The sequence below is a fragment of the Salmo trutta genome, chromosome 36 (genome assembly GCF_901001165.1).
Source record: "Salmo trutta chromosome 36, fSalTru1.1, whole genome shotgun sequence".
In the NCBI taxonomy this organism is placed as follows: Eukaryota; Metazoa; Chordata; class Actinopteri; order Salmoniformes; family Salmonidae; genus Salmo; species Salmo trutta.
Genome location: NC_042992.1, coordinates 5,929,546 through 5,944,382, shown reverse-complemented (window position 1 = coordinate 5,944,382; position 14,837 = coordinate 5,929,546).

Genomic DNA, 14,837 nt, shown 5'->3' with positions numbered 1-14,837 from the left:
ACTTACATATATACAGTGGGGAGAACAAGTATTTGATACACTGCCGATTTTGCAGGTTTTCCTACTTACAAAGCATGTAGAGGTCTGTCATTTTTATCATAGCTACACTTCAACTGTGAGAGACGGAATCTAAACCAAAAATCCAGAAAATCACATTGTATGATTTTTAAGTAATTAATTTGCATTTTATTGCATGACATAAGTATTTGATACATCAGAAAAGCAGAACTTAATATTTGGTACAGAAACCTTTGTGATTTTCTGGATTTTTTAGATTCCGTCTCTCACAGTTGAAGTGTACCTATGATATAAATGACAGACCTCTACATGCTTTGTAAGTAGGAAAACCTGCAAAATCAGCAGTGTATCAAATACTTGTTCTCCCCACTGTACATATATATATATATACACACACACACACACACACATATATATACACACGTCCATACATATATACGTACATATATATATACACACATATCTACGTATACATACGTACATACACACACACACATATATATATATACACACACATATACATATATACACATATTAGGGATGCACATTTTAACGGTAAACATATCGGAATCGGCCGATATTAGCTAAAGATCCGTAAAATTTTGCGCTAGACGTGCAACACAGCATTCCTAACTTAGCCCACAATGTCTGCTGTGTGGATCGAGCAGTCAACAAGTCGAGCAGTCATTTGAAAGAGTAAGAAAATTTCAGCGAGACAACTCAAAGGCCAAATCCATTTACCCCAAGATAATGGAATTCATTGTCCTTGACAATCAACCTTTCTCTGTTGTGGGTGATGTTGGCTTTCGCGACATGGTCGAGCACCGGGTACACACTACCAAGTGCCCTATTTTTCAGATGTTGCCCTACCGGAGTTACACATGTCATGATGGGGCACTTTCGGGGTGTAGATCGTGGCTTCCCTCCCCCTCTCACTCTCTCTCTCCTAAACCCAGGTTTTATTGCCTAGGTCATACATTTCTGGCAGCGACTCTTTCCCCTTGGTCATGCAGAGAGAGAGAGAGAGAGAGAGAGAGAGAGCACAGAGTGAACAAAGGATTTCACTTGGCCAAACTCCTAAATCCCCAAAATGGGAGAATGAAACAATGTCCACTTTTGAGAGTGTGGAAGGGTCCGTGGACACTTAAAGAACAGTTATGTTGAGTGTGTTTCATTTAATGACCTCATAAAGGAGGTCATTAACAGTGTATGTTAACTTCTGACCCACTGGAATTGTGATACAGTGAATTATAAGTGAAATAATCTGTCTGTAAACAATTGTTGGAAAAATGACTTGTGTCATGCACAAAGTAGATGTCCTAACTGACTTTCCAAAACTATAATTTGTTAACAAGAAATTTGTGAAGTGGTTGAAAAATGAGTTTTATTGACTCCAACCTAAGTGTATGTAAACTTCTGACTTCAACTGTATCATTACTAGACTGCAGCTAGAAATGATGTAAACCTAGGGTGAGAATACCGATAACCGCCGAAACGTCTATTCTAAAAACAACGGACGCCTGACGTAACCATTACAACAGACACTATCCCGAGCCGCTGATAAAGCTGCAACCATGAAAGACGTTGTGACTTCTGGGGAAGTAACCAGAGAGTCTCTGATGAACTGAACTCTCCAGCAGACGGACTGACAATTCCAACAGAGAAGACAACAACGACATACAGGCGTAAATATATTTATTGCAATTATTCCCGAATGAGCGGCCGTTCATGTGCAAAGGATTAGCATTTCAATGAATATAATTACCCACTGTGTGTAGTGAATCCATTTTCTCTTTCCCGCTCCTTTAAAATCGGTCCACACCCACTTTTCTTTACCCACCAAGCCGTCATATCGGCTTAGCCCACTAGGGAATCTTCCCTATCATTGTTAGTAACCAATATCTACTGTTTGTTTGTTTGTTTATGCATTTCTGTGATTATTTAGTTCGTAAATAAATGATTAAGCCAAATTGGTGTATGGATGATTCATGGTTTAGGCTGGGTTCGTGCAGATAACCAACAATTCTAAGATGTTTGAAATGAGACTGACGTAAGGTAAAGAATAATTAATTAATTGAAGACTAATTGATCAGATATTAAAATATCTGAAGCGTTATATTCGGACAATTCTAAGCTTTTAATTTGAAATGTCAAATAACACAGTTCTATTATAGAATGTTGTGGTGTTCTGAATTTGCACGTTCAAGCCAAGCGCCACCACTACTATCAGTAGTGCTGTCAAAGCTGTACAAAAAAGTCTGCAAACAAGCAACCACCGGCCACGAACAATGTGTTTACAATACCGCATTGGTAATAAAGCATTATTTGTTCGATCGCATCTTATGGGGTAGCTAGCTAGCTAGCTTTAGGTTGATACCTAGCTAGCACCAATACAACTAGCCTGAAAACAATGACAAGTAGAAACTGCAGTCATTTTCATTATTCTTAGCAATGATTTAGGAATCCATTTGAGTGAGTATTAGCTATTTAGAAACTTGTTGTTCGCCTATTGAAATTGAACTTCAGTTCATGAAAATAAATTGCTAGCCAGCTACTTAACCCTCTTGCCCAAAGCTAACGTTATAAGCAGCCAGCTAGCTTCATCTGGCTAGTGAGGGTCGACCGGACAGGGTCATGTGTTGTGAAGCTAGCCACAATAAGGATTAGGCACAATAGTGGAATTTGCGGTTTGCCTTCAAAATAAAAGTACCTCTTTGAAAGTGATGCAGAAGGTTACAATTGGTGGAATCTTGCCATATTTAGACTGGATAATGTTAACAAGATGGCGCTGATAGAGATGGCAGCTTCACTTCTAGTCCTTAGGAAACACCTTAAGTGTTATTACAGCCGGGACGAACTATTGGATATCAGAGAGACATCAACTTACCGGCACAACCAGCACTACGACTTTCCCAAAGCGGATCGTTTGTCTGCATCTCCCAGGGCATTTGAACTGATTCCAGAGGCCGACCCAAAACAACGCCGCTGGAGGAGAGGGAGCCTGAGCGGTCTTCTAGTGAGGTGTTGGAGGCGCGCACACCACCAACCGCTTCCGAGTATATTACTTGCTAATGTCCAGTCCCTAGTTAACAAAGTCAACGAAATCAGGGCTAGAGTTGCTTTCCAAATAGATATCTGGGATTGTAACATACTCTGTTTCACGAAACATGGCTAGCTTGGGATATGCTGTCGGAGTCTGTACAGCCAACGGGATTGTCAGTGCATCGCGCCGACAGGAATAAACATCTTTCCGGTAAGGAGAAGGGCGGGGGTGTATTTTTCATTATTAACGACTCATGGTGTAATCGTAACAACATACAGGAACTCAAGTCCTTTTGTTCACCTGACCTAGAATTCATCACAATCAAATGCCGACAGTATTATCTCCCAAAATAACTCTCCTCGGTTATTGTCACAGCGGTGTCTACCCCCCAAAGCCGATACAAAGACGGCCCTCAAGGAACTTCACTGGACTTTATGCAAACTGGAAAGCATATATCCTGAGGCTGCATTTATTGTAGCTGGGGATTTTAACAAAGCTAATTTGAGAACAAGGCTACCTAAATTCTATTCACTCGTGTACTGCATATCAAATGCAGTACAAGAGTGAGTAACACGCTCGACCATTGCTACTCTAACTTCCGCAATGCATACAAGGCTCTTCCGCAATGCATACAAGGACTTCCCCCGCCCTCCTTTTGGCAAATCTGACCATGACGCCATCTTGTTGCTCCCTTCCTATAGGCAGAAACTAAAACAGGAAGCGCACGTGCTTAGGTCTATCCAACGCTGGTCTGACCAATCGGATTCCACGCGTCAAGATTGCTTCGATCACGTGGAATGGGATATGATCCGGGTAGCCTGAGAGAATAACATTGACGTATACGCTGACTCAGTGAACGAGTTTATAAGGAAGTATATAGGAGATGTTGTACCCACTGTGACTATTAAAACCTTCCCTAACCAGAAACCGTGGATGGATGGCAGGATTTGCAATAAACTGAAAGCACATTCCACTGCATTTAATCATGGCAAGGCGACTGGGAATATGGCCGAATACAAACAGTGCAGTTATTTCCTCCGTAAGGCAATCAAACAAGCAAAGTGTCAGTATAGAGACAAAGTGGAGTCGCAATTTAACGGCTCAAACACGAGACGTATGTGGCAGGGTCTACAGACAATCACGGATTACAAAGAGAAAACCAGCCCCGTCGTGGACATCGACGTCTTGTTGCCTGATGAACTAAACACCTTCTTTACGTGCTTTGAGGATAATACAGTGCCACCGACACGACCCGCTACCAAAGACTGTGGGCTCTCCTTCTCCGTGGCCGATGTGGGTAAAATATTTAAAAGCGTTAACCCTCGCAAGGCTGCCGACCCAGACGGCATCCCGGCACTGACGTCCTCAGAGCATGCGCAGACCAGCTGGCTGGCGTGTTTACAGACATATTCAATCAATCCCAACCCAGTCTGCTGTCCCCACATGCTTCAAGATGGCCATCAAAGTTCCTGTTCCCAAGAAAGCAAAGGTAAGGGAACTAAATGACTATCGCCCCGTTGCACTCTCTTCTGTAATCATGAAGTGCTTTGAGAGACTAGTCAAGGATCATATCACCTCCACCCTACCTGTCACCCTAGACCCACTTCAGTTTGCTTACTGCCCCAGTAGGTCCACAGACGATGCAATGGCCATCACACTGCACACTGCCCTATCCCATCTGGACAAGAGGAATACCTATGTAAGAATGCTGTTCATTGACTACAGCTCAGCATTCAACACCATAGTACCCTCCAAACTCATCAGCTTGAGACCCTGGGTCTCGACACTGCCCTGTGCAATTGGGTCCTGGACTTCCTGACGGGTCGCCTCCAGGTGGTGAAGGTAGGAAACTATCTATTATATTATGGCATAATTCTACTATTTGTATTCATTTGCAACACTGTCAATGACATACTTTTATTTTGAAGGCTAACCGCAAAGTCCACTATTGTGGCTAATCCTTATTGTGGCTAGCTTCACATAGATGGGTCCGACCACCATTAATCAATTAAGAACTGTCTTATAAATGAGGGTTATTTTAGATGATGACACCTAGCTATATAGTTGGTTAGCTAGCTAACTATAGCTACTGAAACAGATTGTCGTTTTGCTATGTTTTTGGAGAAGAACATTGTTTGCATCCATGAGCTAACTAGCTTTTTTTTTATGACCAGCACTGTAGGTGCGCGAGACAACTTTACCAGCATCATAGCAGACGTATCGATGAATCGTTGTGACATATGAAATACGAGTCATAGCGTAATCAATGTATAAAACTACGTAAAACATTTATGAATGTGTTCAATTATTATGTGACGTGCAGTCATATTCACGTCCTGATTGGTCAACAAGCTAATTTGACACTACAAATAGTGCTTTTTAACGTGTATCTTTTTTGACACGCAAAGACCCAAACGGCGTTCCATAGAAATCCTGATTGAGAATGAAACGACTGAACAAATGAACAATGAATCATCACAGCAAGTAAGTGAAAGAAATAGGTTTTGATGATGTTTTACTGGTAATGGGGACATACGTAAATGCCATCAAAATAACTTTTTGGTCAGTGTGGTGTATGTGTAACCTTTATTTAACTAGGCAAGTCAGAAAAGAAAAAATTCTTATTTACAATGACGGCCTACCCCGGCCAAACCCAGACGACACTGGGCCAATTGTGCACCGCCCTATGGGACTCCCAATCACGGCCAGATGTGATACATTCTGGAACTATTTAACTGTACTATAATGCTCAAAAGGCAGCTAAAATGTAAAATGCAGTTATCGGTATCGTTTTTTTGGGAGGGGCAAGGAAAATATTGGTTATCAGTATCGACCAAAAACATCATATCGGAGCATCCCTAGTTAAAACATGGTAATAATGGTCCTCTGAGTATATAAAAAAAGGTTTGATATACCTCAACTGGTATGCCATCCAGCCCTGGAGAGTTCCCGGACTTAAAGGCTTTAATTGCATCCAGAAGTTCCTCCTTCGTAATTGAGTCTTTCTGTACAGCTGTTAATTGTAAGATTAACACAATTATCTTTGGTTAGAGGAAATGGAGGAGACAAACAAAAACATATCCTTAAAGTACTTTGCTTCCTCTTTTCAAAATATAATTTTGTGAATCATGGGTGAATCCGTCATTTGTAAAAAGTTTCAGTAAATTATTTTTTTTGTAGCATTTCTATGTTGAAGAATAACAAAATAATTTAATGCATTTTTCTGTTAATTTTCCCCATGCTGGCCTTCTGTCCAGTGTCTGTGTTCTTTTGCCCATATTAATCTTTTCTTTTTATTGGCCAGTCTGAGAGATGGCTTTTTCTTTGCAACTCTGCCTAGAAGGCCAGCATCCATCTGCAATTTAGCCTTCACATGAGTCTGTCTGTACGGCTGTTATTTTCCCCCATATTCCATCCAGTTTGCTTAATTTTTAAAAATAATATGTTACACTTGATCTTTCTTGAAAAAGTTCTTTCATTTCTTTTTGTGTTTCCTCTAATTTTCTCTGAGCCTCCATGGAAAAGTTTTCTATCTGTAGCTGTTTAGTCCTTTTATTTCCTCTTTTGGCCTAAATTGCTTTTGTTGTAGGGATGAGTACTGAATTGCATTGCCTGTAATGACACATTTAAAAGTGTCCTATACAATAAGGGGATTTGCTGTACCTATGTTATTCCCGAAAATTGCAGTTATAAATTATTCTGTCCTGGTTAAAAACAATTTATCATCCAATAGGCTGTTTAAATTTCCAATATCCTCGCCCACGTCGAAATTCAGTAAGAGTAATTTATATTCCAATTATCTTATGGTCCGACTGCATTCTATCCCCTATCAACAATTTTTTTAAACTTTTGGTGCCAACGAGAATGACAAAAGAAAGTAGTGAAGACTAAACTCAGCAAAAAAATAAACATCCCTTTTTCAGGACCCTGTCTTTCAAAGATAATTTGTAAAAAATCCAAATATAAATAACTACACAGATCTTCATTGTAAAGGGATTAAACGCTTGTTTCCCATGCTTGTTCAATGAACCATAAACAATTAATGAACATGCACCTGTGGAACAATCGTTAAGACATTAACAGCTTACAGATGGTAGGTAATTAAGGTCACAGTTATGAAAACTTAGGACACTAAAGAGGCCTTTCTACTGACTCTGAAAAACTCCAAAAGAAAGATGCAAATTGCAATGTTCGTACTGTGAGACGCCTAAGTCAGCGCTACAGGGAGACAGGACGGACAGCTGATCGTCTTCGCAGTAGCAGACCACGTGTAACACCTGCACAGGATCAGTACATCCGAACATCACACCTGCGGGACAGGTACAGGATGGCAACAACAACTGCCTGAGCTACACCAGGAACACACAATCCCTCCATCAGTGCTCAGACTGTCCACAATAGGCTGAGAGAGGCTGGACTGAGGACTTGTAGGCCTGTTGTAAGGCAGGTCCTCACCAGACATCTACGGTAAAAACGTCGCCTATGGGCACAAACCCACCGTCACTGGACCAGACAGGACTGGCTAAAAGTGCTCTTTACTGACGAGTTTCGGGTTTGTCTCACCAGGGGTGATGGTCGGATTTGCATTTATCGTCGAAGGAATGAGCATTACACCGAGGCCTGTACTCTGGAGTGGGATCGATTTGGAGGTGAAGTTTCCATCATGGTTTGGGGCGGTGTGTCACAGCATCATTGGACTGAGCTTGTTGTCATTGCAGGCAATCTCAAAGCTGTGCATTACAGGGAAGACATCCTCCTCCCTCATGTGGTACCATTCCTGCAGGCTCATCCTGACATGACCCTCCAGCATGACAATGCCACCAGCCATACTGCTCGTTCTGTGCGTGATTTCCTGCAAGACAGGAATGTCAGTGTTCTGCCATGGCCAGAGAAGAGCCCGGATCTCAATCCCATTGAGCACGTCTGGGACCTGTTGGATCGGAGGGTGAGGGCTAGGGCCATTCCTCACAGAAATGTCCGGGAACTTGCAGGTGCCTTGGTGGAAGAGTGGGGTAACATCTCACAGCAAGAACTGTCCATTCTGGTGCAGTCCATGAGGAGGAGATGTACTACAGTACTCAGTGCAGCTGGTGGCCACACCAGATACTGACTGTTACTTTTGATTTTGACCCCCCCCTTTGTTCAGGGACACATTATTCAATTTCTGTTAGTAACATGTCTGTGGAACTTGTTCAGTTTATGTCTCAGTTGTTGAATCTTATGTTCATACAAATATTTACACAGGTTAAGTTTGCTGAAAATAAACGCAGTTGACAGTGAGAGGATGTTTCTTTTTTTGCTTAGTTTATATCTCACTAGGTCAGGGTATGTAAGCCTCCATATTTCCACTAGTTCCAATGTATCCATGGCATTCATGATTTCCTTAAGAGCATGAGGGTGATAGTCTGTAGTGCGATTTCCTTTTCAGTCCATTGAGGTATTTAAAAACAGTATTTTAAACTCCCACCATAATATTAAGAGTCTTGTATTGCTTGTAGAGTTGATAAATTATTATATATATTTTCAAAGACCTGTGGATCATCATTATTTGGTCCGTAAAGGTTAATGAGCCATATCTATGGTCCAATAACATATTTAAAATCATCCATACCCCATGACTCCCACAATGTTACCAATTGTCTGGGATGTCAGACTAACAAGGTAACTTTTAATGTCAGCCTACAATGGCCAACAATGAATGACTACACGGCACCCCCTTGTGGTGAAAATGAGGAGTCACAGGCTTGATGCAGCTACCGTAATTTCCAGACTATTAAGCGCACCTGAATATAAGCCGCACCCACTGAATTTTAAAAAATATATTATTTTGAACAGAAATAAGCCGCACATGTCTAGGTGCCTACCGGTACATTGAAACAAATTCACTTTACACAGGCTTTAACGAAACACGGCTTGTAACAAAAATAAATAGGCTTTAACGAAACACGGCTTGTAACAAAAAATTAAAAATTTGCAGTAAACAGTAGCCTACCAAGAAAGTCATTGGTCCCCGTCTTCCTCCTCCTGTGCACTGAAATCACTGAAGTCCTCTCCTTCAGTGTTGGAGTTGAATTGCGTCATCCGATATTGGATCGTTTTCATTGTCGCTCTCGTCACTTTCATCCGGAGGCAAATCCCCCACTGAGCCCTCTTCAACACGCAGCAGTCCAGCCTTTCGAAACCCGTTGATGATAGTGGTTTTTTGACAATGCTCCACGCTGTCAGGACCCACAAATTTGAAAGCGGGAAAAATCAATTTATTAGCCGCGTTATTGTTTAAGCCGCGAAGTTCAAAGCGTGGGAAAAAAGTTGCAGCTTATAGTCCGGAATTTACGGTACATGAGTTATTACAGGCAGGTATATGAGAACTATGTAAACCTACACTGGAATTACACTGTACTTCATACATACTTTTTCGATGACTTTACATGGTCAGACTAATTGAACCAAAACACTAAAGTTTGTTTACATGTTGTTTATTATTTATTTTTTGTTGACAGGTAAAAGCAGACAGAAAAGAAGAGCTTTAAGGGTCTGTCCATACGGAGAGCCCCTTAATACAAATCTATACTTAACTAAAATATAAACGCAACATGTAAAGTGTTGGTCCCATTTTTCATGAGCTGAAATAAAAGATCCCAGAAATGTTCCATATGCACAAAAAGCTTATTTCTCTATAATTGTTTATACAAATTTGTTTACATCCGTGTTAGTGAGCATTTTCCCTTTGCCAAGATAATCCACCTGACAGGTGTGACATATCAAGAAGCTGATTAAACAGCATGATCATTACACAGGTGCACCTTGAGCTGGGGACAATAAAAGGCCACTCTAAAATGTGTAATTTGGTCACAACACAATGCCACAGATGTCTCAAGTTTGAGGGAGTGTACAATTGGCATGCTGACTGCAGGAATGTCCAACAGAGCTGTTGCCAGAGAATTGAACATTCATTTCTCTACATTTCTCTACAATAAGCTGCCTCCAACGTTGTTTTAGAGAATTTGGCGGTACAGCCAACTGGCCTCACAACCGCAGACCACATGTAACCATGTCAGCCAAGGACCTCCACATCCGGCTTCTTCACCTGCGGGATCGTCTGAGAAGGGGGGGGGGGGGGGGCTCAGGATTATTTCTGTCTATAATAAAGCCCTTTTGTGGAGAAAAAAACGAATTCTGATTGGCTGGCCCTCCCAGGCCCACCCGTGGCTGTGCCCCTGCCGTCATGTGAAGTCCATAGATTAAGACCTATTGAATATCTTAAGACTGATTTCCTTCGATAAACTGGTTCTCAGTAAAAAACTTTTAAAATTGTTGCAAGTTGCGTTTATATTTTTGTTCAGTATAGGATCAGATTACCTTCCATTAAACATTATGGCGGAGGACATATAACTGACTTGATATCAGTGTCAGTGGGTAACTTGATCTAAGGATAATCTTATTCTCCATTTAATCTATCCTGATCCTATAGCGGGCCTTAGGATGTGTCTCGTGGCAACTTCAGCCCCGTCCCCCTCGGACTGGGTCTGTAGTAGGGTTAAACAATCCCAGTAACTTTCCTAACATTCCCTGCTTTTACAGAAAGCCTGGTTGCAGAATTCCCGGATTTACAGTTTATACCCTCCTACATTTTCAGGAATGTTCCCAACAAAGGATTTGTGGAAAACCTGGGGAGTTACCGTAGCAACCCTAGTCTGTTGTTAATGCACTGTTATAAACAGGGTAACACTACTTTACACCGAACCCTCTATCATCCGGTCTACATAACGCTGTCATAGCAATAACATAAGAGGTGTCATAAAACAGTCATAACAGCTAATGTTATGTATACGACCGCTGACTTTATAACCTCCCTAACCCAGAGGTCAGCTACTTGGCTAAAGTTACAGTAGATATTGCAGCGACTTTAACCCAACACCTAACAACCTCATCAAGGGGTTCGGATCTCTTGGCATTACGGCTGTTTGGTTGACAGTCCCTGGACCAGGTATCAAGTCCTGGTCGAGGCTACTCCCAAATCCCATACACTATTACTAAATCAAGCTAATGAGGTAACCTAAACAGTGGTATGTGTCATAACAGGGGACATAAAGTGCTCAGACCCCTTGACTTTTTTCCACATTATAAAATGGATTAAATTGTAATTTTTTTTCTCATCAATCTATACACAATACCCCATAATGACAAAACAGGTTGACATTTTTTGCTAATTTATTAAAAATAAAAAACAGAAATACCTTATTTACATAAGTATTCAGACCCTTTGCTATAAGACTCAAAATTGAGCTCAGGTTCATCCTGTTTCCATTGATCATCCTTGAGATGTTTCTACAACTTGATTGGAGTCCACCTGTGGTACAATCAATTGATTGGACATGATTTGGAAAGGCACAAACCTGTCTATAAAAATGTCCCACATTTCACAATTCATGTCAGAGCAAAAACCAATCCATGAGGTCGAAGGTTATTGTCCGTAGAGCGCCAAGACAGGACTGTGTCGAGGCACAGATCTGGGAAAGGGAACCAAAACATTTCTGCAGCATTGAAGGTCCCCAAGAACACAGTGGCCTCCATCATTCTTTTAATGCAATCGGCAAGAAGGTCACTCTGACAGAGCTCCAGAGTTCCTCTGTGGAGATGGTAGTCCTTCTGGAAGGTTCTCCCATCTCTGCAGCACTTCACCAATCTGGCCTTTATGGTAGACATTTACATTTTAGTCATTTAGCAGATGCTCTTATCCAAAGCGACTTACAGGAGTGAATGCATACATTTTTTTTTTGTACTGGCCCGCCATGGGAATCGAACCCACAACCCTGGCGTTGCACACACCATGCTCTACCAACTGAGCCACAGGGAAGGCCAGACGAGTGGCCAGACAGAAGCCACTCCTCAGTAAAAGGCACATCACAGCCCGCTTGGAGTTAAGGACTCTCAGACCATTAGAAACAAGATTCTCTGGTCTGATGAAACCAAGATTGAACTCTTTGGCCTGAATGCCAACCGTCACGTCTGGAGGAAACCTGGCACCATCCCTATGGTGAAGCATGGTGGTGGCAGCATCATGCTGTGGGGATGTTTTTCAGCAGCTGGGACTGGGAGACTAGTCAGGATCAAAGGGAAGATGAACGAAGCAAAGTACAGAGAGATCCTTGATGAAAACCTGCTCCAGAGCACTCAGAACCTCAGACTAGGGCGAAGGTTCACCTTCCAACAGAACAATGACCCTAAGCACACAGCCAAGACAATGCAGGGGTGGCTTTGGGACAAGTCTCTGAATGTCCTTTAGTGGCCCAGCCAGAGCCCGGACTTGAACCCGATCGACCATCTCTGGAGAGACCTGAAAATAGCTGTGCAGCAACGCTCCCCATCCAACTTGACAGAGCTTGAGAGGATCTGCAGAGAAGAATCGGAGAAACTCCCCAAATACAAGTGTGCCAAGCTTGTAGCGTCATACCCAAGAAGACTCTAGGCTGTAATCACTGCCAAAGGCACTTCAACAAAGTACTGAGTAAAGGGTCTGAATACTTACGTAAACGTGATCGTTCAGTTTTATTTTTTATAAAATGTGTACAAAAAAAGGAACTGTTTTTCCTTTGTCATTATGTGGTATTGTGTGTAGATTAATGAGGGGATTTTTTTTCAAATCAATTTTAGAATAATCTGTAATGTAACAAAATGTGGAAAAAGTCAAGGGGTCTGAATATTTTCCAAATGCACTGTAAGCTGTACATATCTACTGGTTCCTAAATGAGTCTACCTCTACTCGTCTGTACCTTGGCACAGCTTTGGCATTAGGAGGTAAAATGTTAGAGGGCTTGTACTGGAGGGGGGAGGGGTGTCTGAGCTTAACTTGCCTTTTCAGGCTTATCTTTCCTATTTACTTAAATGTATGCTTTATGGAGAGGTCACAGAGTTAAGGAAAGTCTGTAAAGTTAGGATTCAGGCCCTGTGATAATAGAAATGTCTTGGTGCATTTCATGACCAAAAGAAAATAACAACTATTAAGGTCTTGGGCCAGTGGCTAGAGGGGGAAGAACAGCTAAATCCATATTGGAAACAAAGTGTTTCCTTAAACACTGTCAATATATTTTTTAGAAGGGCAACCACATGCAGAGAATTCTGTCCCCCCCCCCCCCCTAACTCTGTGAGTTTTTGTTTTTTTTAACCAAGAACAAAGAGTTGACAGGAAATGAACTTGTAAGCACATGTTCCTTCCACTTCTTGGAAAATACACTAACCAGGAAGTGCAGCATTTCAGTCATACACACATACCATATGTAAAGAGTAGCTTATACTAAAATGAGCAGAGGTGCTTATAGCACGACAGACAAGTCATGATTAACAAATACATTTTATGTCGCCTAGAACATTTAAAAAAAAAATTAAACCTGTAGACTACAGACTAGCTTATCTGGGTTTCAGAGAATAGTAAGACTTGAGTGGTTAATGTATGTTGATAAGAGAAAAAAAGGGACATAATTAACTGATTATAATTAGTTACTAATACATAATGTTCCTTTGATTAATAGAGACATTTATTGACAAAGAAAGACGAGTAGAAGGAAGCATATAGAAGGGCTAGCTTGGCTTGCTGACATTAAAAATAAGACAAACAGTTGAAGTCGGAAGTTTACATACACTTAGTTTGGAGTCATTAAAACTCGTTTTTCAACCACTCCACAAATTTCTTGTTAACAAACTATAGTTTTGGCAAGTCGGTTAGGAAATCTACTTTGTGCATGACACAAGTCATTTTTCCAAACAATTGTTTACAGATTATTTCACTTATAATTCACTGTATCACAATTCCAGTGGGTCAGAAGTTTACATTCAGTAAGTTGACTGTGCCTTTAAGCAGCTTGGAAAATTCTAGAAATGTATGTCAAGGCTTTAGAAGCTTCTGATTGACATAATTGACATAATTTGAGTCAATTGGAAGTGTACCTGTGGATGTGTTTCAAGGCCTACCTTCAAACTCAGTGCCTCCTTGCTTGACATCATGGGAAAATCAAAAGAAATCAGCCAAGACCTCAGGAAAAAATTGTAGACCTCCACAAGCCTGGTTCATCCTTGGGAGCAATTTCCAAACACCTGAAGGTACCACGTTCATCTGTACAAACAATAGTACGCAAGTATAAACACCATGGGACTACGCAGCCGTCATACTGCTCAGGAAGGAGACGCGTTCTGTCTCCTAGAGATGGACGTACTTTGGTGCGAAAATTACAAATCAATCCCAGAACAGCAAAGGACCTTGTGAAGATGCTGGAGGAAACAGGTACAAAAGTATCTATATCCACAGTAAAACGAGTCCTATATCGACATAACCTGAAAGGCCACTCAGCAAGGAAGAAGCCACTGCTCCAAAACCGCCATAAAAAAGCCAGACTACGGTTTGCAACTGCACATGGGGACAAAGATCGTACTTTTTGGAGAAATGTCCTCTGGTCTGATGAAACAAAAATAGAACTGTTTGGCCATAATGACCATCGTTATGTTTGGAGGAAGAAGGGAGAGGCTTGCAAGCCGAAGAACACCATCCCAACCGTGAAGCACGGGGGTGGCAGCATCATGTTGTGGGGGCGCTTTGCTGCAGGAGGGACTGGTGCACTTCACAAAATAGATGGCATCATGAGGCAGAAAGATTATGTGGATATATTGAAGCAACATCTCAAGACATCAGTCAGGAAGTTAAAGCTTGGTCACAAATGGGTCTTCCAAACGGACAATGACCCCAAGCATACTTCCAAAGTTGTGGCAAAATGGCTTAAGGACA